The 26,155-nt window shown below is 43.9% G+C and overlaps 1 long non-coding RNA gene across 2 annotated transcripts; it reads right to left on the reverse strand.

Moving 5' to 3' along the window:
- Window positions 1–112: 112 nt before the first annotated feature.
- On the reverse strand, window positions 113–25,674 carry LOC135362562 (uncharacterized). 2 transcript variants are annotated; one of them, XR_010407408.1, is made up of 5 exons: window positions 25,450–25,674; window positions 21,142–21,236; window positions 14,483–14,628; window positions 1,803–1,928; window positions 113–772 (listed from the first exon to the last, which is right to left on the reverse strand). It is a non-coding gene; the product is annotated as an uncharacterized LOC135362562 (long non-coding RNA). The 2 variants fall into 2 exon arrangements; XR_010407407.1 differs by having other exon boundaries at window positions 14,483–16,584.
- Window positions 25,675–26,155: the final 481 nt, after the last annotated feature.

The raw sequence follows: 26,155 nt of genomic DNA on the forward strand, positions 1-26,155 counted from the left end.
TTAGGTCATGATCCCCAGGGTCCTGGGATCGAGCCCCTCGTCAGGCTCTCTACTCAGTGGGGAGCCTGCTTCTCTCTCTCCCTGCCACTTCCCCTGCTTGTGCTCACTCTCTCTCTCTGTCAAATAAATAAATAAAATCTTTTAAAAAATCAACTTTACTTAGGTACAACTTAGGTATGATAAAATGCACCCATTTTAAATGTACAGTTCAGTGAATTTTGACCAGTGAATACAACCATGGAAACACCACCCAGTAAGATATAGAATATTTCCGTCGCCCATGAAATTTTCTCCATGCCCTTTGTAGTCAGTCTGCCTCCACCCAGTTCCTGGCAACAGCTGATTTGCTTTCTACCATGACAGATTAGATTGATCTTTTCTAGCGTTTCAGATAAATGGGATCACAGAGTGAGCATTTTCTGTGGCTGGTGTCCTTCACTCAGCACAATGGTCTTAAGATCCATACATGCCATGTGTGTCAATAGAACATATCTTTTTATTTCTGAGAAGTATCCATAGTATGGATAGATAAGAATATGTTTATCCATTTGCCTGTTGGAAGGCACTTGGGTTGTTTCCAGTTTGGGGGCTTAATATAATTTTTTAAACACCTGAGATGGTTATTAAAATGTATATATATATATATATATACACAGGGGCACCTGGGTGGCTCAGTTGGTTGAGCATCTGATTCTTGATCTCAGCTCAGGTCTCAATCTCACAGTCGTGAGTTCAAGCCCTGGGTAGGGCTCCACGCTGGGTGTGGTGCCTACTAAACAAACAAACAAACAAACAAATTTGAGATAGCTTTAAAAAAAGAAAAAGAAAAAGGAAACACAAAGAACAAAAATAATAATAAACTCTGTGACATCCCCTCTCCCCATATTATTCTGGCAATTTTTTTCTGGTGTCAAACCCCAAGCCCATGCTTCCTTGCCAGCATGCTGGAAAACCACTGAGTGCTGCCCACTGTGCAAGCTGACGATGGGGCAACGGGGCAGAGAAACCAGTGCTCCCTGGAGACCGTCTTGGTTTTGGCACCGACCTGGCCTCTTCTCCTGGGAAGTATTGACTGCAGTAAAGGGGCTGCTGGCTTAGCGTAGAAAGCCTTCTGTGGATCTCGAATTTGTGTGGCCTGGAATGCCTGGCCCTAGAGCAACCTTGCTGAGAAGCTGAGCCACACATGGATGGTTTCCGGAATAAGTGCTTTCCACTAGCCTTTCCGTCTGCCCACACACTGGCCCCCACCCAGCCTGGCCAGGAAGCTCTGTCCAGATTCCGGGGCCCTCCAGAGCCAAGCCAGAGCAGGGCCTGCTTCAGAGCAAACTGTCTTTTCTGCCTATGAGTGTTCCAAGCTTATCTCCTCTTCACAGCCTGGTAGTTAGGGGGGAAAACGGTGGCCTTGGAGCCATTTGAGAAACAAAGGCTAACGCTGGGGAGGCCAGAGGGGCTGTGAGGGGGTTCAGAGCAGCCAGTTCCCCAATATTGGCCACCCTGTCTCTGACTTCCCCTCCAAAGGCCGTTCTCTGCCACTTCCAAGTCAGCTTGGCTGGCGCTTGCCTATTACCTGGACCCAAACCCCTGTCTGTCCCCTTAGTAGCTGGGTGGTCTTGGGCAAGTGACATCTGAGTCTCGGTTGTGTCATCTGTGAGGTGAGAATAGTGCAAGACTGAACGAAACCATGTACGTGGGCTGCTTCACATGGTACTTAAAACACAATATCATGGCCTGCATTTCCCAAAATTGGCCGTGACAATATTTCCAGTCCCACTTGCTCTTCTAGAACCTTACCACTCCCCTACCAAGAGATGGGATCCAGGTTCCCGACCCTTGAGACTGGGGAGGACCATGTCTACACCAGAAGTCACTCCACGGCTTCCGAGGCTGTGTCTCAGAAGGTACGATAGGCCATCCCACTCTCTCCTGGCCTGAAAGAAGTCAGACAGAGAAAGACAAAGATGGTATGTTTTCGTTTATGTGCTGAATCCAAAAATGCCGAACTCAGAGAGAGTAAAATGGTGATTACCGGGGGCTGGGGAAGTGGGGGAAATGGGGAGATGTTGGTCAAAGGATACAAACTCCCAGCTCTAAGATAAATCAGATCTGGGCATTGAATGCACAGCATGGTGAGCACAGTTAATGATGCTGTATTGTATCCTTGAAAGTTGTTAAGAGAGTATAGGTCTTAAATGTTATCACTACAGGGCGCCTGGGTGGCTCAGTTGGTTAGGCGACTGCCTTCGGCTCAGGTCATGATCCTGGAGTCCCGGGATCGAGTCCCACATCGGGCTCCCTGCTCAGCAGGGAGTCTGCTTCTCCCTCTGCCCCTCCCCCTCTCATGCTCTCTCTCTCTCTCTCTCTCATTCTCTCTCTCAAATAAATAAATAAAATCTTAAAAAAAAATGTTATCACTACACACACACACACGCGCAGAATTATGTGATGGAGGTGGTAATTAACCTAATTGTGGTCAGCGTTTTGCAATATATACATGTATCTAATCATCACTTCTACTCCTTAAACTTATGCATGTTATATGTCAGTAATATCTCAGTCAAGCTGGGGGAGAGAAGGGTAGCCAAGCTTCCCCTGACTCTCTCTTTCTCTTGGGACACTTGCTCTGGGAAAACTGCCACTCTGCCGTGAGGAAGCCAGGCTACGTACAGAAGGCCCGTGTGGATGTTCTGGCTGCAGGTGAGGTCCCAGTTAACAGCCAGCACCGACCATCACACACACGGGGGAGTGAAGAGTTTTCAGATGAGTCCAGCATCCACAGAGTCCTCTGAGCACCCCCAGTGGATGCCAAGTAGCGCAGAGATGAGGTGTCCCCACGGAACCCTGCCCAAATTGCAGATTTGCGAGCTGAATAAATGAGCGTGATTGTTTTGAGCCACTATGTTTCAGGGTGTTCTGTTATGCAGCAATAGAGAACGAGAACACGCAAACAGCCACAATAAACCTCATTATTGATGTCTCTCTTTTGCTCACACTTCACACTCCCCAGCCATCAGCAAATGCAAACACATCCCAGATTCAGTCCCAAGTCCAAGCCACTCCCATCTCGTGCCTGCAGGACCAAAGTTAACTATTTCTTTCTTGGGAGTGGGGCGGGGGGAACCTCAGTAAGAGCGTTATTGGTTGAACGACAGAAACAGAAGTCAAATGACTACTTATTAATGTTCACCAATGACCCGTTGTAAAGGAGATGAGGATAAACTGCCAATCTCAGCAAAACACAGAAACTAACTTTTCATCGTTGTATATATTAAGTCCTGTTGCTTCCATATGTTTTACCGAACTTTACTATTATGTAGCTAGAGTACTTATAAGGTCCTGTCATCATTTTGTGGATGTGAACTGTTCACACCGTTGAATACTACCCAGCTATCCATCGACATCTTCAATGTGACACACTGATCTTTCCACTGCACTATGCTCTGGGAATATGTTTCAGAATTAACTATTTCTACTCTTGCCTTCCTGCCATCTCTTCTCCACTTGGCAGGCAGGAACCAGATCTTAGAAAGAGAAATAGGATCATGGCCCTCTCTGCTTCCAAAGATTCCCATGGACCCCTCTCAAACTTAGAGTGAAATCTAAACTCCAAATTGTGGCCTACAAACAGTGGTGTGTTGGTAAGTCCCTCTCTAAGAAAAACAAAAATAAAAACAAAAAAAGCCCTGATTTACAGTGCTGGCCAATTTTCGTGGTGTAAATACTCTCACCATGGTCAATGTCAAGCTACCAATGCAATGTCTTGGGAGTTGGTATGAACTGCTTTGGCAGACTCTGCATCCCATCTCCGGCCTAGGTCCCCACCACATTCTCCCTTGCTTGTCACTGGTAGACACTCTGGCCTCCTCGCTGTGCTGTAAACATCTCAAGCATATTCCCATCCTAGAGCCGTGCTTAGACAGAAATGCTTTTTCCTCCAGATAATTGTTCCCTTGCTCCATTCAAGTCTCTACTCAGCTGTCACCCTCAGCTGTCAGAGAGGACTTCACTGATCACTCTGCCTAAAATAGCCCCCTTCCCCAACCCTTCCATCATGCTCTCTCCCCTTACCTTGCTCTATTTTTCTCCATGTCACTCTTCATCATCTGCCATTGTATTATGTCTCTGCCCATTTTCTGTCACTGTGTGGGCAGGGGTTTTGTCTGCTTGGTTCACTGTTGTTTTCCCAGCGCCTGGCACATACAAGGGGCTCACTAAAAATTTGTTGAATAAACAAATGAACTGAAGCTATTAATAGTATAAGTGCAAAATGGGGACAATAATAGTTGGGGGCAGGAGTCAATAAAATGATCTAGGTAAATGCCTCACACGGCACTCGGCTCCGAGGAGGTGTGCATTGTAAGGTTGCTATTTACCTCTGGTCACAGGTCTGGCTGAGGCCCACAGGACAGCATGTGGGGACAGTGGGGAGCAGTGGCCATCTGTGGTGCATCCCATGGGGCAAAGCAGGCCTCTCTGCCTTCCCCTGGAGTGTCCATCACTGCAGGGTAAGAAAGCAGCCCCTGGGGCCTGGGATACCCTCTCTGGCCTCGCTGCTTCACAGGTTAAGGAAGGTTGAACACCAGAGCGATATCTGGGGCTTATTGTGCTTATTTTGATGGTAGGGAACAAAGGGCTCTTTACTGATCTTATATTCCAAAGTCCCAAATCAGTGTTGCCAGCGTTGGTGGTATAGTGGTGAGCATAGCTGCCTTCCAAATCAGTGTTGCAATATCAACAACAGAAATACAAATTAAAAGAATAATCACCCCCCTCCCGCCAAACCACCACCCATATTCTTCCTCTAGTTTTATTTTGTAGTTACGCTTAAAAATAAAATCTTTTACTGATCTTTTAGTGATAGCTACTGAAATGTTTATAGGCGAAATGACATGATGTCTGGGATTTGCTTCCAAGTAACCCTTTTGCAAGCTGGGTTTTCCCAAAGCAAGTGTGGAGGTGGAGTTTGGGGTGCAAGATGTACATACTGCTTTGAAAATACGCAATGATTATTTATTGTTCGGTGTAAAAAGGCAAGTTGTAGAGCAATATATAGAATCCTATTTTTAAAAAAGATTTTATTTATTTATTTGACAGAGAGAGACACAGTGAGAGAGGGAACACAAGCAGGGGGAGTGGGAGAGGGAGAAGCAGACTTCCCACCGAGCAGGAAGCCCGATGCGGGACTCGGTCCCAGGACCCTGGGACCATGACCTGAGCCGAAGGCAGACGATTAACGACTGAGCCACCCAGGCGCCCCAACATAATCCTATTTTTTAAAATGAAATTATGAAGATATTGTATATCCTTGTTTGGGTAGAGAAAATTTCTGGAAAATATCAAGAAACTGTCAACAGGGAGGAGTGGGATCGAGTGTGGGTAGGTGTCTATATTCCTCTTGCCACCCTTTTGCACTATTTTGAGTTTTTAAAGTATTAGACCCACATTACTTACATAATAAAAATTTCAAGTTAAAATGTTCGCTACAATTGTTAGTGTACCTTTTAAGAATATTTAGCAATTTACTGTCCATTTTTAAAGAATGCAAATCATACGTGCGCTACAGACTGAATTGTGTCTCCTTAAAATCTGCATATTGAAGTCCTAACTCCAAGTACCTCAATGTAGCTGTATTTGGGAATAGGGTCTTTAAAGAGGTGCTGTAGGTAAAAAGGACGTCATTAGGGCAAGCCCTAATCTGACATGACTGGGGTCCTAATAAAAAGAGATTTGGACACAGATGGGTAGAGAGGGAAGACTAGGAGAAGACATAGGAAGAAGGGGCCATCTACAAGCCAAGGGGAGAAATCTCAGAAGATACCAACCCCACTGACACCTTGATCTTGATCTTCTGGCCTCAGAACTGTGAGAAAATGAATGTCTGTTGTTTAAGCCACCCAGTCTGTGGTACTTTGTTATGGCAGCCTAAGCAAAGTAATTCAGCATGTTAAATATTTGGAAAATATAGAGAAGTGGAAGAAATAAAGTCATACACAATTCTACCAGCCAGCAAACACACCCACGGGAAACAAGGGGCTCTGACCACTCTTCTTACCTCCTCACTCAGGATGGGGGAGGCATTTCTGGCCTGTTGCCTTCAGAAAGTTGGGAGGGATTTTGCATTTAATGAGCCTATTTTGGGTGCCTGGGTGGCTCAGTCGGTGAAGTTGCTGCCTTCGGCTCAGGTCGTGATCCCAGGGTCCTGGGATCGAACCCCACATGGGGCTCCCTGCTCAGCGGGGAGTCGGCTTCTCTCTCTGCCTCTGCCCTCCCCTTCCCCACCCTCCGCTTGTGCATGCGTGCACTCTCTCTCTCAAATAAATAAGTAAAATCTTAAAAAATAAAATAAAGACCCTCTTTCAACACAAACTGGATGGCATTTGATGTTGGCATTTGATGTTTTCAGATTACAGTGGGTTTTTGGTTAAAAGGAGATGCTTCTAGAAGGTGACAAAAATCCACACCACAGAATTTGAATGTGACCTGATTTAGAGGAGGGGTTGGCAAACTTTCTCTTTAAAGGGCTAGATAGTAAATATTTTTGACTTTCTGAGCCAGTCTCTGTTGTAACCACTCAACCTTGCCACTGTTAACAAAAGTAGTCACAGACATGTGCCAGATCCATGGGCCTATGCTGACAACCCCTCGTTTGGAGCAGTGAGTTACTTCTAAAATTAAATTTAATATTTTAATTAGAAAGGACGATCTTAAGGAGAAAGTCTCAGTTGGTGCTGGTAAGTCGTTAACAGTGTCCTAATCCTGATAATCTCTTCTTAATAAAGACAAATTAGAACTCAGGCCCACTCTTTAGGTGAGAAAATATCCAGTTAGAATTTAAGGACATTGTTTTGTCTTCAAAGTATATATAAATAGTTATTTTCTATTTATGGCAAGTGACACTGGATTTCCACTTCTGAAAATTTTCTTTTTAAAATAGATTTTAAATACAAGAATTGCAAGTTGATTAAATATGTTTAATCTGTAATAATACAGAGGGCATAAAGATATGGCAAACATTGTGAAGAAATCTGGAAAACACTGGCTTTTGGAATACCTGGTACTTTTATTTTATTTTTTACTTTTCAATTTCTGTCTTTTGCTTTAATATTCTAACTAAGTAGTCCCTTTTTTGGGCTGCTATAACAAAACTATCATAGTCTGAGTGATTTATAGACAACAAATATGTATTTTGCACAGATCTGGAGGCCAGAAGTCCAAGAGCAAGGTGTCAGCAGAATGGTGTCTAGTGGGAGCCTGCAACCTGGTTCATAGATGGCTGTTTTCTTGCTGTGTCCTCACCTAGCAGAGGGGTTGACAGAGCTCTGCGGGGTCTCTTATAAAAGCACAGATCCCATTTATGAACCTCGATTTCTTTCTCTGTACACTGGGATAATTAGTGGCATCTACTTTGGTGGGAGGTGGAGAGTTAGAGCCAATAAGGCAATTCATGCAGAGGCCTGAGAGTCTGCATAGTAGCAGCAAGAGTTCAGTAAATGGTAGTTGTCATGGTGACATGGTGACTATGTTGTTTCAGAATGATAAAGGGAACGTCAGGGCAATATAATGTAAGAGCAGTGGACTTTGAGCCAGAAAGATCTGGTGTAAATGTTACATTGCCCATTAATTAGGCCAGTCACTCTGGACACACTAAACTTCTCAGCCTTAGTTTTTTTTAATCTGCAAAATGGGAACAAGGTCCAAACGAGGTTAGATAGAGAGAGCTCCTATCAGGACTATTCAGGACTCTTCATTTTTTCTATTAAAAAATATTCATTGGGCATCTGCTATGTGCCAAGCACCATTTTGTGTTCTACGACTATGGCAGTAAGCAAAACAGAACCCCTCTCCCCCATTCCAAAAAGATAAAAATTATTGCCCTTACGCAGCACTTGGGGGAAGGTTGGGGTCAACAGACAGGATAAATAAGTAAACTATATAGAATGTTGTAAGGTGATGTAATGAGGGAAGGGGGATAGAAAATTGGGAATTTTATTTGCAAGAATCAGAAAACTCAAGTCCAGGTGGCTTAAGGGAAGAAGTTAGCTGCTTATCTGAATGAAGAGTGCATGCATTAAAAAAAAAAAAAAACAACATTCAGGGGTGGCTTGATCCAGGAGCTCAAATGATGCTAACGTGGCTGGCCTCCCTCTGTGCCTCCACTCAGTTTAGCTTCCTTTTGTGCTAACTCCACTCCCATCAGGTGCTGCCCTGTGGGTGGAAAGATGGCCGCTAGCAGCTCCCCACTCTCACAACTCCAAGACCAGCCGAGAAGGGACTCAACTCTTGGCTAACAGACAGAACAAAAGTCGGGGTCCGACTCTTCAGTGGTCCAAACTCGGGTGGCAACCACTGCGGCCCAGGGGCATGTGAGGCTCTCTGATTGGCCAGGGCCAGGTCACATGACCATCCTGGGCACCGGAAGTGGAATTGCTGTCCTGCAGAAAACGTGAACCATTGGGTGGGGGGGAGGGGCACGTCCTGCAGAAAATCAAGGTGTTGTTCCTTGAAGAAGGGTGAGAAGTTGGGGGTGGGTGAGTAGAGAAACAGAATAGGTGATCAGTAAATGGCTGCTGAATTTGAAGATAGTGGTTGGCCTCCTTTCTCCAAATTTCTAACCCGGCTATCCTTGGCTGAGCCAGAAAATTATTTCTGAAAATTGTCCAGCAGTTCTGACATCTCTTGCCAAAAAAATGTATCAGGATATAAAAGCCCAGCTGCTCTATTAATGAGCCTGAAAGGAAGATGGACAGGTGTGTTGTGAGTAGAACTGGTGCCTGGTGAGGACAGGAAAGAGAGGAGAGGGAAGAAGCCTGAGCTGGTGGGGGCGCAGCTCGAACCGCTCTTCATCCTCTCCAGCCTCAGGGCTGATCTGAAAAGATGGATGTGTCTGCTGCATGTCTTTAGAGAAAGCAGGAGGCACCCGGTTATAGCAGAACTGGGGTTGGAGGCCTCTGACCGGAATAAGAGATTAAGAAGAGGGCTGGACTCCAGAGGCCAGGCAGGGCAGCAAAACCCTCCAGGAGTCAGCCTGGAAACTGTTTCCTCCTTGCCAGGCTTGAGAACTCTCCCTGGTAACCTCCAGGTAACACCGTTCTCCCCCCATGCCATACCCAGGGCATAAAAAATAAGAAAATAAAAGACAAAGAGAGATGTATACCATAGGATTAATTTTGGCTGCATATAACAGACACTTAGGCACCATATTACTCTGTTTTTTCTCTCATATGAAAACAGGTTCATGGGTGGGCAGCTCAGGGTTTGCGTGGGGGACCCACAAAGTCATCAGAAACCAAGCTTTGCTAGCTTTTCTCTCTGCTCTCTTTTGAGTTGGCTTCAGATCTCAGGGCTGCTGGAAAGTTTACTCTGCCCACTCAAGGGAGGAGCAAAGCAAAGGGTGTGAATGTGTGATTTTATTAAAGTGGGAACAAAAATACTCCAGTGCACCAAAAGGGCCAAGATGGAGTGTTAACACTTCTTTCTAGTAGCCCTCATTTCCTACCTTAGTATCTTGCAACTTGCAGGTGTGCAGTAAATATTGCCAATGAATTATATCTCCCTGTCTCCTCCAACACAGCGGCAACCGCCTGCTTGTACGGAAAACTGAACACGCAATAGTCACAGCTAAGATTTATTGCACACTTTACTTCAAGCCAGGCGCAATGCTTATAGAAGCACCTTGCATGCCTCTTTTTATTTACTAGAAAAAAATTTTTAGTTGTGGTAACGTGTGTTATTATTTAGTAATGATTTTAAACATCAGGGATCTGAGGCCCAGAGAGGTTAAGTGACTTGCCTAAGGTCACACAGTAAGTGGTGGATCAGGGACTTGAACTCTCATTTGATTGACTCAGAAAGTCCTTTTCTTAACTATTAGGTGATCTTGCTCCCTTGATTCTCAAAATCTATGTCAGGAAATGTGTGCTGTAATATTCAAGGCAATGTCATCAGAGCTCACACTCACGGGAGGCTTATTTTGTGCCCAACTCTAAGTGTTTTATGTGAACTATCCTGTGTAACCCTCCCAAACAGTCCTATGAGGTAAGGACTGTAATTAACCCAGTTTACAGATGTGGAAGCTGAGTCATAGGGGAGTTAAGTAAGTAGCCCTTGAGTGGCTGAGCTAGGATTCAAACCCAGGCAGCCTGGCTGCAGAGCCCAGAGCAGACACTGTCAGCACCTCCCTGCCCTCCTTCCAGCAACCACCTTTCTGTGCAAGCCCGTCTGATGCTTCAAACCTCCCACCCCACGCTTGCACAACCCCAAAAGTAAGTACCTCCTGTGATTTTGTAACTTAGGCACCTCACCTGGCTCCCTCGGGTCCCAGACCTCCTAACTGCCGGCACTTGGACTTGGCTCTGTCCACCAGGGCTGGCTCAGCAAGTGTGGGGGCCAACGAGAAGTGCCGGGAAGTTAGCGTGGCAGCATCCCTCAGCCAATGACTGACAGAAGTTCTTGTTCTGGAGGATAAATACCCCAGCCCCCTCACCTCTGGGATAACTCTGAGGCATGTTCTATGGTTCCCAGTGCTCCCCAGCAGGAATGAGTCCCAGCTGCCCATAGTGGTAATTTGCTTGGTAAAGTGTACCCTTTTATTAACTTCCTTCCTTTCCTACTCCCTCCCTGATATTTCCTGGAATCACCTCTCAAATAAATAATTTGCAGTAGAATCCTTGTCTCTGAGTCTCTTTAGGGGAAACTCAAACTAAGTAGAGTCTAAAGTCCTAACCATGACACACTGCCTATACAGATCAACGTTGTTTGTAATTGCAAACAAAACAAGCAACTTAGGAAAAAACCCTGGAGGTCACCTAAACAGGGAACTGGCTAAATCAAAATCAATTCTATGGTATATATTCTGCTTTGTATTTAAAAAAAAATTTTTTTTTATGCTCTGGCCATGCTGTGGGGGGAGAACTGTGTTATCTGTGGGTTGCCAAGGAAAGTTCTCAAGTGCAAGTGTATATGGTGTCATGTACATATGTGCGTATGTGCATATGAGTGTTCCATTGCATCTTGACAGACCTCTTAGATCGACCACTTCCACGCCATAAAAACTTGCCTGAAACTTCAAGGTCATCCAGTCCAGCCAAGAGCAGGCAAACTTTGACTAAGACCAATTTCTCTTTTCAAACAGCCTAACAGGAAGGGCATCTATTGATAAGATCAGCACAAACGAATTTGCCATTTGTTGTGAGTTTTCAGAGTTCAAGCCAGAGCACCCCCGGCTGTTCTTGTGGGTTTTCAGGGGGAGGGTTTCTTTCAGAGATCTGAGGCTGGGAAGAGGAGGGTGGAGGAAGGAAGCTGATGTAGCTTAAACCAGCCACTGTTGTGGGGTTCTTGTCAACCTAAATTTTACAAAAAAATTTTCCAGGTTATTTAGGGGTGCTTTGCCAAAGACTGACTCAGAGAGGTGACAATCCCAGTTTGAGGCCCAGGATCGGGCATCTGTCAGGCCTGGGATCCGAAATGTCAGCTGAACTGGTCCTTCCACCTAAGAGAAGAGACCTTGCCTCAGACTTTTCTCTCTCCCCTGAACAGAGCCCTTTCTCAACACCAAGGCCTTTGTGTACATTATCTAATCCTCACCATAACCTATGAAGTAGAAGCACTCTTGTTATTTCCATAACATGTATGAGGAAAATGGGGCTCCCAGAAGTGAAGTAACTTATTTGCTCAATGGCACTCAACATTGGCTACTCAGCAGAGCTGGGATTTGAACCCAGGTCTGCCTTCCTCCAAAGGACTCAGCCCTTCTCAGAAGCTGGGGGTGAATGTGTAAGTCAGCTTTGCTGCATAACAAATAACCCCAAGGTTTCAATGGTTTACAACACACACACATTTCTTGCTCTGTGCTTCTGCTGGGCTCTGCTCAGTGCACCTTCTCATTCTGTGCCCTGAGGAATATGTCCATTCTTGTGGCAGAAGGGAAGCCCACCAAAAAGAAGGAGAAAACGCTAGCCACACTCCCTTAAAACTTTCTCCTGGATGTGATGTGCATTACTCCCCCTCATATCCTATTGGCCAAAGCGTGTCATATGGCCAAGTGGGGGCAGTGACATACAATCCTTTTACAGGGAAAGGGGAAAGAGTGAAAAATTGAGAACTATAATACAGTTTACTATGTCTGCCTTCTTGGTCACAAATATTAAGTTCTCTCCCATCAGCACTTAAAATACTACCCTACCCCTTCAAGGAAGACACCTCAAAAAGTCACATAGAGTCGTGATAGAAGGCTTGGAGTCTAGGATCTTGTAGTGGTCTCTGCTTCATTTGCTAAGACATTGTTGTCTTTGAAAACCTCTCCTGCAGGGTGTTGTACCACCTAGGAGGAATGAATAGGCTGTCACAGTTTCAGCCTCCTGTTGGGCAACCAGTGGAAAGGCATTTCGGTAGCAGGAGAGCTAGAAGACCAGCCAGGCCAGTCAGAGCAAGAAATTCCAACCACCACCACCACCACCATCTACAGTACACTTCTTATGGGCCAGGCAGGATGTTAAGAATGGTGTCTCATTTTATCCCCACAATAATACCTTTTTATGATTTTATCCCATACATTAGCATTATCAACCCATTTTACAGATATGAAGACCGAGGCTTAAAGAGCTTGACCCCAATTTATAAATCATTCACTTGACCATTGAGATAAGTCATCCCTACTTATTCTGCATGGTGGTTTATGGTCCTGAGACATTAACCCTTTAATTTCTATAGCTGCCATCTCCTTTCTAATGCCTTCAGTGCCATCTGAAGTGGTCTAACACTCCCACCAAGCTCTCCCAGCAATCCCACTGATCTTTTCCTCCCCACTCTATGCAGTCTACTACTTGTCACTCTGAGCATTGGCTCTGTATTAGTTATAATACAAGTTTAGCTGCTTTAATAATGAGATACTAACTAGTAGTTACTGAAATAATATAGAAACTTATTCCTCTTTCGTATAAAGGTATAAATAGGCGGCCTTGGGCTAAATGGCAGCTCTATAATTATCAGGTACCAAGGCTCCTTCCATCTTGTTTTTCTTCTATTTCTGGTATGTACCTCCCCTCTTGTGATACAATATGGCTGCTATAGCACCTGCCATCACATCTGCATTTCAACCATGGAGAGCTTGTAAAGGGGGAAATGAAGGGTATGTCTCCTACTTTCAAGGATACTTTCTAGAACTTATACATACATCTATTTACATCCCATTTGCTGGAAGGTAATCATATGGTTATATCTTGCTACAGTGGAGCTATGATGAAGTGTAATCTCTATTCTGGATGGCCTTGTGTGGTTTTATTACTAAAGGAAGAAAGAAGCACAGATATTGGGGAAAACTTTCTAAGGAGGGTCTCACCAAGCCTGTCGGTAAGATGGGCTTGCATTTCTCTTGGGCCTTCTGCCTTTTACCCAATGCCAGCAAACTTTCAAAGGCCTCCTCTGGCTACACGTAACTCTGAGGTGAGTCCGATGAAGGGCTTTCTTGACCTGTTGCTGTGCAGGGTTAATCCCATGAGTGACGTGTTCATATTGTTGCTCTGTTGCTTGCTGGCTGTGTGACTTTGGGCAAATAACTTCACCTCTCTGAGTTTCAGTTTTTTCCTCTGTAAAATGAAGGTCACAATAGTGCTTACCTTATACAGCTATGTGAGGGGATGGATAGGATGACAGATGGGGTGTTTAGCCTGCTACTTGGCTCTGAGCACTCAACACAATTTAACTATTATTACTTTTTTCCAGTAATTTAAAAAAAATAGAGTATCTCGGGGCCCCTGGGTGGTGCAGTGGGTTGAGCATCTGACTCTTGGTTTCAGCTCAGGTTGTGATTTCAGGGTCATGAGACTCTCTCTCCCTCTCCCTCTGCCTCTCTCCCCACACCCCCAGAATAAATAAATAAATCCTTTTATTTTTTTAATTTATTTTTTTTTAAAGATTTTATTTATTTATTTGAGACAGAGAGAATGAGAGAGAGAGAGAGCACATGAGAGGGGGGAGGGTCAGGGGGAGAAGCAGGCTCCCTGCCAAGCAGAGAGCCCGATGAGGGACTCGATCCAGGGACTCCAGGATCATGACCTGAGCCGAAGGCAGTCGCCCAACCAACTGAGCCACCCAGGCGCCCCAAATAAATCCTTTTAAAAAAATAGAGTGTCTCCTTGATCAACTGTTTAGAAAAGTACCACCTATTAGAAATAGAATGTGAGCCATATACGGAATTTAAATTTTTCCAGTAGCTACACTAAAAAGGTGAAAAGAACAGTGAAATTAATTTTTTAAATTATTTTTTAAAGCTTTCATTTATTTATTAATTTAAGTAATCTCTACACCCAGGGTGGGGCTCAAACTCACAATCCTGAGATCAAGAGTCCCATGCTCTTCCAACTGAGCCAGCCACGTGCCCCAAAAACAAGTGAAATTAGTTTTAATATTATATTTTATTTAACCCAGTATATCCAAAATATTTCAACATGTGAACAGTATACAGAAAAGTATTCATGAAATATTTTACCTTCTTTTTTAATGCATGAGGCTTTAAAATCCAGTGTGTATGTTCCACTGAGAGCACAGGACCAGCCACATGCAAGGGCTCAGAACCGTATGTGTGGAGTGGCTGCTGTATGGACAAGATAAACCCATCCTTCTCTGGTTCTGTCTCTGTGTAGAGCCAAAGAAACGTCATTATGCATCCAGATCGCTGGGACCTTGGCCAAGTCAACCGCCGGAAGCTTTCAGAATATTTATAGGTAACCGATTTCTAGAAAACAGAAAGTGAGACTGTCTCCAGGCCCCACCACCTTCCTTCAGTCTCAGGGTCACTACCTCAACTACTGTTTTCTAGAGACCCAGCAAAGCAGCAGTACGTGCATATGCGAATGTACAGGAAAAAGTCTGGAAGGATTCTTACCAGGTTGTTAAGAGTGGCGCTTAGGGATAATATCAAAACACAGTTTATAGTAATGCCGCCGATTTTTTCCATTGAGAATGTATTCATGTGTTACTTATATATAAGCAAAAGGTGAGAGAAAGAGAAAGGTAAAGAAATGTAATCATGATTTGGGGTAAATCTCTAAGAATTTAAACAGAAAACAGGGCCGGTGTGGGGACTCTGGTGCCAGCCGGCCCTGCCACCTACCAGCTGTGTGTCCCGGGGCAAGTTTCTTTTTCTTTCTTTCTTTTTTTTTTTTTTTTAAGATTTTTATTTATTTAACAGAGATAGAGAGAGAGCACAAGTAGGCAGAGTGGCAGACAGAGGGAGGGGAGAAGCAGGCTCTCCGCCGAGCAGGGAGCCCGATGCGGGGCTCGATCCCAGGACCCCGGGATCATGACCTGAGCCGAAGGCAGCCGCTTAACCGACTGAGCCACCCAGGCGCCCCTGGGGCAAGTCTCTTATGTTCTCTGAGCCTCAGTTTCTTAATAAAGTGGGGATGATAAGGGGACGTGCGTCACTGGGTTGTTTTGAGAATTAAGTGAAGTGAACATGTGTAGGGTGTTGTGATCATGCCTGGGACAGAAAAAGTGCTCAAAAAATGTTTTTGTGCTTTTTGGTTGGGAGAAGGTAGCAGGAAACTCTCTTGGTGCAGGTACACTGATGTGAGAGCTGCAGGATCCGGGTGCAGAGTCTGGATCTGCCATTAACTAGTTTGTGTGAACTTGGGTCTCAGTTTTATACGAATACTAATTCTAATATGAACAACAGCAATATATATATTTGAGTACTTGCTATCATCCAGAAACTTCCCATGTTTTATTTCACTGGGTCTTCACAACATCCCTCTGAGGCAGATGCTATTATCATTTCCCTTCTACAAATGAGGAAACAGAGGCTTGCCCAGGACCAGGCAGCTCCTAAGTCCCAGAGAAGGGATTTGAGCTGAGGGCCGTCTGCCAGATGCAAGAGCCTGAGGCGATGCCCATTGTACCACACTGCCCCATCTGTGGGTCTTGCCCAGTTTTGCTGCTCTGTGGTGCTGGGAGGTGAGTTGCATGCTGGGAGCTGAGCGTTCTGATTTTGAGCACTAGTTCTGTTGAGATTCTGGACCCTGGAGTTTGCCTATCAGTTTTGTCATCAGTAAAATCGGGCCAAGAAACGCAGTGCCCTGCCTTTGAGGGTTTTCTTGCCAGCTTTCTCTAGGGCTTCCTTTAGACCTTTGCTACCTCTTTTTATGTCATTGTCCCAAACACCTCACTCATGAGATCACGATGAAGATCATAGGACGTAAGTGGAAGATCTTTGGGATACTTCAACAAACAGCACCGGGCTTCCAAGCCAGACTATCCAGGAGGAGGAAAAAGGAGGTTGTAGGGAGGGAAATCTGAATCTGATCACATTAAAGAATACACGTGGGGTTTTCGAGAGAATGGTGACTTTTGCACAGAATCTCAGGAGGGAATACTCCGGCGCATACACGTGTATGTCCTCACATAGACAGGCTGTCTGAGATGCCCTGGCGGCCGACCTTCCGGGGAGTGGGGGGGGGGGGGGGACAAGGAAGTTGTTAAATTATCCAGCTGTTCTGTCTAAATATGCTGCACATCTGGTGGCCTGGAAACCTCTGGGTGACTTCTCACTTTACAGTCACGGTTTTGTTGTCTGGACTCAACCTTAGTGCTCTAGAGGAGGAAAAAGGAAAAAATAAAAGAAGAAACACTGGTAAATTAGAGGCAAGGGGGAGGGGAGAAAGCAGAGAGAGAGATTGAAAGAGAGAGAGAGACTGACAGATGGAGATACTCAGAGAGAGACAGATACAAGCATGCAGAGATGGACAGAAAGACAAAGGGAGGAAAGCAGATGGGGGGTGGGGGGAAGAGGGAGAAAGAGAGTGAGGGAGAGGAGACCCAAGCAGGGCGATGGAGAGAGATAAACACTGACAGAGATAGAGAAATTCACATAGAGACAGAGACATAAACACAGGAAAAGATAAAAAGATGAGATAGAGAGACACACAGAGAAAGTCAGACACGACTGGAAAGAGTGAGAGAAAGAGACAAAGATTGGGAGTGGAGACACCCACGTGCAGAGACCGAAACAAAGAAACACAGACACACAGACACTCAGACATACTCCAAGTGACAGATTTGCATAGAGAGATGGGCTGCCCGGCCACTGAGGAAGAGAGGGACAGAGGTAGAAAGGGACAGAGAGATTGAGATGGGTAAAGACAAATACACATACAGAGCAGAGACTAGAAAGAGACAGAGAATGAGACAAACAGAGAAAAAAAGGCAAAGAAACAGATCCACAAGGAGAAGAAAATAAACCATTCAAACAAAAAGAGCCATCAGGATTTTCTGTTATGCCAAAAAATCTTGGGAGTCAGAATGTGTTGTGTCAGGGCCTTAATGCAAAACATTAATCTCTCCAGAGGAAAGAGTGGGCTTTAAAAAATGGTTTTCATGTAAGTAATTGCTCCCCAAATGGGAAATTATTTTATTCATTTTTGTCTTTTCTCCATAGAATATCAGGACCTTCTGAGGAGCAACCAAAGACAGCATTTGAGTGTTTATCTACTTTCCACAAACATCTAGCATCAGTGGCTTCTTTTTCACAGGAGAAAAAAGTTTCTGGACAAGAATGAGGCCTCTTGATAAACACTGGGGGTGCACAGAGTGGACTGCCATGTAGAAGTGCTAGAACAGGGAATGCACTTCCTTGCACCTCTCATGCTGATGGACGATTAGTAGTGGCTTCCCAGAGTGCTGTGTGTGAAGGAGTTCTGAAACCACATCTCAGGGAGAAGGAATGCTGTGATCCATTATTGATGTCTGCCATGGTCTGGGAGGGGACAGTCATGGTGGCCATTATTTGCCATTCCTGTACCAGAATCTAGATCCTGTGTGAAATATTGGAGTAAGAGTACAAATGGAGGCCCACATACCATATGTCTAAATATATTACAAGTTAAAATCGAGTTGCACCTGTGGCCTGGACTGTGTTCTTACTCATGCCCAAGGTGGCCCCCCCCGGGATTTCCCTGTCAGCCCACAGACTAAAGGAGTTGAGCACTTCCCTGGGCCAGCCTCACCACCACAGTCCTGAATGGCAGCTGGACATGCAGGGTAGGGCAGGGTGAATGCAGGTTCCAGGCCTAGAATGGTGCTTGGGGTGGGGCCTCACCCAGGCAATCTAACTCAGGCTTCCCAGGCAGTTCTAAGCACCTCTTAGTGTATTTCCTGAATAGAGGAGCATAGTTAACTGGGGAACATGGTCCAAGACACTGACTGTAGGTGATTTGAGACGGCCTCCTTTGAACTGAAGCAGCCATTTTACCCTCAGTGCCTGGCTTAATGTCTGGCACATAGATTGCACAGTAAGTATTTGTTTTAAAAAATGAATTATTTAAATATACTTCTTTGTATATGAGTTCACTTGAGTCTGTCAGGTCCTACAACTCAGTGATCCCTCCTAAAAGTGAGTGGCCAGGGAGTGCTGTGAGGAGGGGGTGCTCTTTCTGTTTTATACACAAGGTCAGCAAAGGACTCACTGGCAAAGTGACATTTGAGCCAAGACTGAGGGAAGTGAGGGAGGAAACCATGAGGATATTTGGGGAATGATGTTCCAGGCAGTGAAAATAGCCAGTGCAAAGGCCCTGAGGCAGGACTGTGCCTGACATGTTTGAAGAACAGTGAGAAGGTTGGGGTGGCTGGAATGAAGTGAGTGAGAGCCAGAACAGCAGGTGCTATTACTCCTGTAGGCCTGCATGGCCATGTTAAGGGCTTTGGCTTTGACTCTGAACAAGATGGGGGCCATCAAAGGATTCAGAGCCTAGAACTGATTTACATTTTAAGAGGATCCCTCTGGCAGAAGGTATATTGGAGCAAATTATAGCAGAGAACTTCCCTAATCTGGGGAAGGAAACAGGCATCAAAATCCAGGAGGCACAGAGAACCCCCTCAAAATCAATAAAAATAGGTCAATACCCTGACATCTAATAGTAAAACTCACAAGTCTCAGAGACAAAGAGAAAATCCTGAAAACAGCTCGGGACAAGAGGTCCATAACCTAAAAAGGTAGAAACATTATACTGGCAGAAGACCTATCCACAGACACCTGGCAGGCCAGAAAGGACTGACATGATATATTCAGGGTGCTAAATGAGAAAAATAGGCAGCCAGGAATATTTTATCCAGCAAGGCTGTCATTCAAAATAGAAGGAGAGATTAAAAAGCTTCCAGGACAAACAGAAACTAAAAAAATTTGTGATCACCAAACCAGCCCTGCAAGAAATATTAAAGGGGATCCTTTAAGTGAAGAGAGAGCCCAAAAGTAACATAGACCAGAAAGGAACAGAGACAATATACAGAAACAGTGACTTTACAGGTAATACAATGGCACTAAATTCATATCTTTCAATAGTTACTCTGAATATAAGTGGGCTAAATGCCCCAATTAAAAGACACAGGGTATCAGATTGGATAAAAAAGCAAGATCCATCAATATGCTGTCTGCAAGAGCCTCATTTGAGATTCAAAGACACCTCCAGATTGAAAGTGAGGGGGTGGAAAACGATTTATCGTGCTAAGGGACATCAAAATAAAGCTGGGGTAGCAATCCTTATATCAGACAAATTATATTTTAAACCAAAGACTGTAATAAGAGATGAGGAAGGGCACTATATCATAATTAAAGGATCTATCCAACAAGAAGATTTAACAACTGTAAATATTTATGCCCCTAACATGGGAGCAGCCAATTATATAAACCAATTAATAAAAAAAAGTAAAGAAACACATCGATAATAATACAATAAGAGTAGGGGACTTTAATGCCCCACTCACTGCAACGGACAGATCACTGAAGCAGGAGATCAACAAGGAAACAAGGGCTTTGAATGACACACTGGACCAGATGGACTTCACAGATATATTCAGAGCAGTCCATCCTAAAGCAACAGAATACACATTCTTCTCGAGTGCACATGGAACATTCTCCAGAATAGATCACATCCTAGGTCACAAATCAGGTCTCAACTGGTACCAAAAGATTGAGATCATTCCCTGCATATTTTCAGACCACAATGCTTTGAAACTTGAATTCAATCACAAGAGGAAATTTGGAAAGAACTCAAATACACGGAGGTTAAAGAGCATCCTACTAAAGAATGAATGGGTCAACCAGGAAATTAAAGAAGAATTTAAAAAATTCATGGAAACAAATGAAAATGAAAACACAACTGTTCAAAACCTTTGGGATGCAGCAAAGGCGGTCCTAAGAGGGAAGTCTATAGTAATACAAGTCTTTCACAAGAAACAAGAAAGGTGTCAAATACATAACCTAAACTTACACCTAAAGGAGCTGGAGAAAGAACAGCAAATAAAGCCTAAACCCAGCAGGAGAAGAGAATTAATAAAGATTAGAGCAGAAATCAATGAAATAGAAACCAAAAGAACAGTAAACAGATCAACTAAACTAGGAGCTGGTTCTCTGAAAGAATTAATAAGATTGATAAACCCCTGACTAGACTTATCAAAAAGAAAAAAAGAAAGGACCCAAATAAATAAAATCATGAATGAAAGAGAAGAGATCACAACTAACACCGAAGAAATATAAGCAGTTATAAAAACATATTATGAGCAACTATATGCCAACAAATTAGGCAAGCTGGAAAAAATGGATTCATACTAGAGATGTATAAACTACCAAAACTGAAAACAGGAAGAAATAGGAAACCTGAGCAGACCCATAACCAGCAAGGAAATTGAAGCAATAATCAAAAATCTCCCAACAAACCAGAGTCCAGGGCCGGATGACTTGCCAGGGGAATTCTACAGAACATTTTTTTTTTTAAAGACTTTATTTATTTATTTGAGAGAGAGAATGAGCTAGAGAGAGCGAGCACATGAGAGGGGGGAGGGTCAGAGGGAGAAGCAGGCTCCCCGCTGAGCAGGGAGCCCGATGTGGGACTTGATCCCGGGACTCCAGGATCATGACCTGAGCCGAAGGCAGTCGCTTAATCAACTGAGCCACACAGGCGCCCCTCTACAGAACATTTAAAGAAGAATTAATACTTATTCTTCTGAAGCTGTTTCAAAAAATTGACATGGAAGGAAAACTTCCAAACTCTTTCTATGAAGCCAGCATTACCTTGATCCCCAAACCAGAAAAGACCCCATCAAAAAGGAGAATTGTAAACCAATATTCCTGATGAACATTGATATCAAAATACTCACCAAGATACTAGCCAATGGGTCCAACAGTACATTAAAAGGATTATTCACCACGACCAAGTGAGATTTATTCCTGGGCTGCAAGGTTGGTTCAACATCTGCAAATCAATCAATGTGATACACTACATAAATAAAAGAAAGGACAAGGACCATATGATCCTCTCAATAGATGCAGAAAAAACGTTTGACAAAGTACAGCATCCTTTCTTGGTTAAAACTCTTCACAGTGTAGGGATAGAGGGAACATACCTCAGTATCAAAAAAGCCATATGCGAGAAGCCCACAGCGAATATCATTCTCAATGGGGAAAAATTGAGCACTTTTCCCCTAAGGTCAGGAACATGGCAGGATGTCCACTATCACGACTATTGTTCAACATAGTAGTAGAAAGTCCTGGCCTCAGCAATCAGACAACAAAAAGAAATAAAAGGTATCTGAATCAGCAAAAAAGAAGTCAAACTCTTACTCTTCAAGATGATATGATAGTCTATGTGGAAAACCCAAAAGATTCTACCCCAAAATTGCTAGAACTCATACTGGAATTCAGCTAAGTGGCAGGATATAATCAATGCACAGAAATCAGTTGCATTTCTGTACACTAACAATGCGACAGAAAAGAGAAATTAAGGAGTTGATCCCATTTACAATTGCACCAGAAACGATAAGATACCTAGGAATAAACCTAACCAAAGAGGCAAAGGATCTTTACTCAGAAAACTATAGAACACTCATGAAAGAAATTGAGAAAACACAAAGAAATGGAAAAACATTCCATGCTCATGGATTGGAAGAACAAATATTGTTAAAACGTCGATGCTACCTAGAGCAATCTACACATTCACAGCAATCCCTATCAAAATATCATCAACGTTTTTCACAGAGCTGGAACAGGTAATCCTAAAATTTGTATGGAACCAGAAAAGACCCCAAATAGCCAAAGGAATGTTGTAAAAGAAAATCAAAGCTGGTGGCATCACAATTCCGGACTTCAAGCTCTGTTACAAAGCTGTAATCATCAAGAGAGAATGGTACTGGCACAAAAACAGACACATAGATCAATGGATCAGAATAGAGAACCCAGAAATGGACCCTCAACTCTATGGTCAACTAATTTTCAACAAAGCAGGAAAGAATATCCAATAGAAAAAAAGACAGTCTCTTCAACATATGGTTTTGGGAAAATTGGACAGCCACATGCAGAAGAATGAAACTGGATCATTTTCTTACACCATACACAAAAATAGACTCAAAATGGATGAAAGACCAAATGTGAGACAGGAATCCATCAAAATCTTAGAGGAGAACACAGGCAGCACCCTCTGTGACCTTGGCTGCAGCAACTTCTTGCCAGACATATCTCCAAAGGCAAGGGGAACAAAGGCAAAATAATGAACTGTTGGAACTTCATCAAGATAGAAAGCTTTTGCACAGCAAAGGAAACAGTTGACAAAAGCAAAAGACAAGTGACAGAATGGGAGATGATATTTGCAAAAGTCTTATCAGATAAAGGGCTAGTATCCAAAATCTGTAAAGAATTTATCAAACCAACACCCAAGGAACAAATAATCCAATCAAGAAATGGGCAGAAGACATGAACAGACATTTCTCCAAAGAAGACATAAAATGGCCAACAGACAGATGAAAAAATGCTCCACATCACTTGCCATCAGGGAAATAAAAATCAAAACCACAATGAGACACCACCTCACACCAGTCAGAATGGTTAAAATTAACAAGTCAGGAAATGACAGATGTTGGCAAGGATGCAGAGAAAGGGGAACCCTCTTACACTGCTGGTGGGAATGCAATCTGGTGCAGCCACTCTGGAAGACAGTATGGAGTTTCCTCAGAAAGTTGAAAATAGAGCTACCCTATGACCCAGCAATTGCACTACTAGGAATTTACCCCAAAGATACAAACATAGTGATCCTAAGGGCCACCTGCACCCCAGTGTTTATAGCAGCAATGTCCACAATAGCCAAACTGTGGAAAGAGCCCAGATGTCCATCAACAGATGAATGGATAAAGAAGATGTGGTATATATATATATGTTGGAATACTACTCAGCCATCAAAAAAATGAAATCTTGCCATTTGCAATGACATGGATGGAACTAGAGGATATTATGCTGAGTGAAATAAGTCAATCAGAGAAAGAAAATTATCATATGATCTCACTCATATGTGGAATTTAAGAAACAAAGCAGAGGATCATAAGGGAAGGGAGGGAAAAATAAAACAAGATAAAATCAGAGAGGGAGTCAAACCATAAGAGACTCTCAGTCTCAGGAAACAAACAGGGTTGTTGGAGGGGAGAGGGGATGGGGTAACTCCGTGATGGGCATTTAAGGAGGGCACGTGATGTCATGAGCACTGGGTATTATATAAAACTGATGAATCACTGAACTCTACCTCTGAAACTAATAATACATTACATGTTAATTAATTGAATTTTAATTAAAAAAACTAAAAAAACCCCCCCAAATATCAAATAAGCAATATTGATTATAGGTAATATATATAAATTATATATATCAATTTTCTATTGTTAACTTTTAAACAGTATTACTTTAATAGTAAAATAAAGGCATATATATTATGAAATAGAATGTAAAATTAACCTATATGATTATGATGAAATTATGATGAAATTAAAAAATGTTTTAATAAAGACAAAAAGAGGATCTCTCTGGCTGCTGGGCTGAGGATAGACCAGGTAGAAGCAGTGAGTTGGTCACAGACTTTCCAGATGAGAGGTGATGGTGGCTGGGTCAATAGCATAGAGATAGGGAAAAGTGGTCAGATTCCGGATATATGTTGAAGGCAAGTAATGACGGGATTTGCTAACGGATCGGATTGGGTGTGAGATGTGAGAGAATAAGCGAGTTAAGGATGAGCCAAAGAGGACAAGAGAGTCAGGATGATCCAAAATTTTGGCCTCAGCAATTGAAACGTTGGAGCTCTCACCACTCCCTGAATCTGAGAAAGATAGTGGGAGGGGCTAGTTTAGGGCAACAGATCAGGAGCTCAGGGTCAGCCACGGATGCTGGGGCGAGATCATGAAATCCAACAGCAGGCTGCACTGCATCAGGTGACTGCCTTCCGTGGCCTATTGGCTTGTCTATATTTTGATTCTTCCTCTTCTCTTTGCAAATACGTTTTCTCTGATTATTTGTCAGCATGAAAACATCTGACCCTACCCTGATTTGACAAGTTCCTGCCTTTCTTAGTTTATGCTTTAGAGCAGCAATTTTCAAATTGTGTGCCAAGGCACCCAGAGGCTCTGCAGCAAACTCACAGGGGCACCACGTCGTATTTTACATGTTCAAGGCAAATACAATGATAGTTGACATCTCTCCGATGCCTCTGGAGCTACTAAGCTCAAGGTAGCTCAAGCTAGTTTCAGCATTAGATTGCACGACATTCCTTTCCATGATGTCCTATCTTTGCAAGGTGGATTTTCCGTGGCTGTTGTAATAAAAAGCAATTACTACTTGAAAATCAACCTGGAACAGGAAAGAAGGTGTAACCCAATCTGCTTCCAAGGTTTGAGAATTCGTGCGGTGCCCCGACAGGCACATCCATCCCATTAGACAGCAATTGTGGTTATTTAAGAATGAAATAAAAAATTTTTCTTTCAAATTTATCTTTTCAAAGTCTACGTTATTAGGCCATAAAGACTTACTAAGTTGTTCGGAGCTAGCTACTTAATAAACGGAACTGTTAGGTATTACTTTTCGCCTAGGGCTGTCACGGGAAAAAAAAAAAAGGACAGAGACAATAGGCAAAGCGCCCACTAAGTAGGTTTGGGAGCACCTGCTGGAGACACAGTCTCTAATTGCTTACTGTCCAGCCAATGGGTTAACTAGCTTTGGATCAGGTGACCACGGCTGATCCAATCAGTGATCCCGTTGGTCTAGACACAGGGTCCAGAGGAACGGGGTTGGGGGGGGAGGTTGGTAAATCGCTGTTTGTTTTCAATACATCTGGTCACTTCACTTAACCATAACCCTAACACCAACTAAGGTGTTAAACTCAGAAACCTCACTCTAAGTCTTACCTTGAGCCCTGCTAGTGAGAAGCATTCTAAAATTCTAGAACTCGGCCACCTTTAAGACCTTCTAGGTCCTTTTGGATCCATTTTGGCGTCTGTCCCTAGTCTCTGACGCCCCTCGCAAACATCGTGGGCTTTCCATTTCTCAGCTGCTGAGCCTTTGCACCCTCATCCTGAATTTGCGACTCCCCCAGAGACTGGCTCTCGTGGGGGAGGAAGGGAGGGAGGAAGGGAGGAAGGAAGTTGGCCGGTACTCACTTTCTCAGCATCCCTGGCAGTTGGCTCAGCCAGTCACATGCACCCACTGAGGGGTTTGACCGTGGAGTCGGCAAAGCAGCAGGGACAAGGAGAAATTTGGGGATGCGTAGAAGGTGGTGGTGCGGGTGGTGTGGAAGCGGCAACACCATCTGGGCTCCAGGAGAGCAGTAGCCGGGAGGCTGGCGGGAGCGTCCCCTGGCCCGGCCTGGCGGGGTGGGCAGCACCAGCCGCAGTGGGAGGAGTTGTGGGTCCTCGGCGGCCTGGTCCGGGCAAGCTTCCGGCCGTGGGCCCTGCTGTGTGCCTGCCTTCTGTCTGTGCCTGGCTTCTGACCTCTTTCTCCAGCCTGCCTGGCAACTGTGTGAGCTCAGCACTCTCCCTGCAATAAATTCCCTTTCTGCTCAACTTAGTCAAGAGTCTGCTTCTGTATCTGGAGATGCTACTGAAAACTGAACTGATTCTGGAACCCACTTTATTCCTTTATTTGGTTGAAAAAAAAGTAATTCTGAAATATGTCGTATATAGAAAATGTATTTGTCCAGTCTCAAAAGCACTAATAAATACCCATATCCACACCAACCAGGCCATGAAATAAAATCTTATGTGTCTCAGAAGTAGGGTGATCTTATGTTCTGGTTTGTTTGGGACAGTTTGGATTTGGACCTGTTTTCTGCCGTAATTATAACTAGCACCCTCTTTTCATTCCCCA

Source organism: Mirounga angustirostris, unplaced genomic scaffold, assembly GCF_029215605.1.
Source record: "Mirounga angustirostris isolate CCGP_5_RB_7025 unplaced genomic scaffold, mMirAng1.0.hap1 SCAF_14, whole genome shotgun sequence".
Taxonomy (NCBI): domain Eukaryota; kingdom Metazoa; phylum Chordata; class Mammalia; order Carnivora; family Phocidae; genus Mirounga; species Mirounga angustirostris.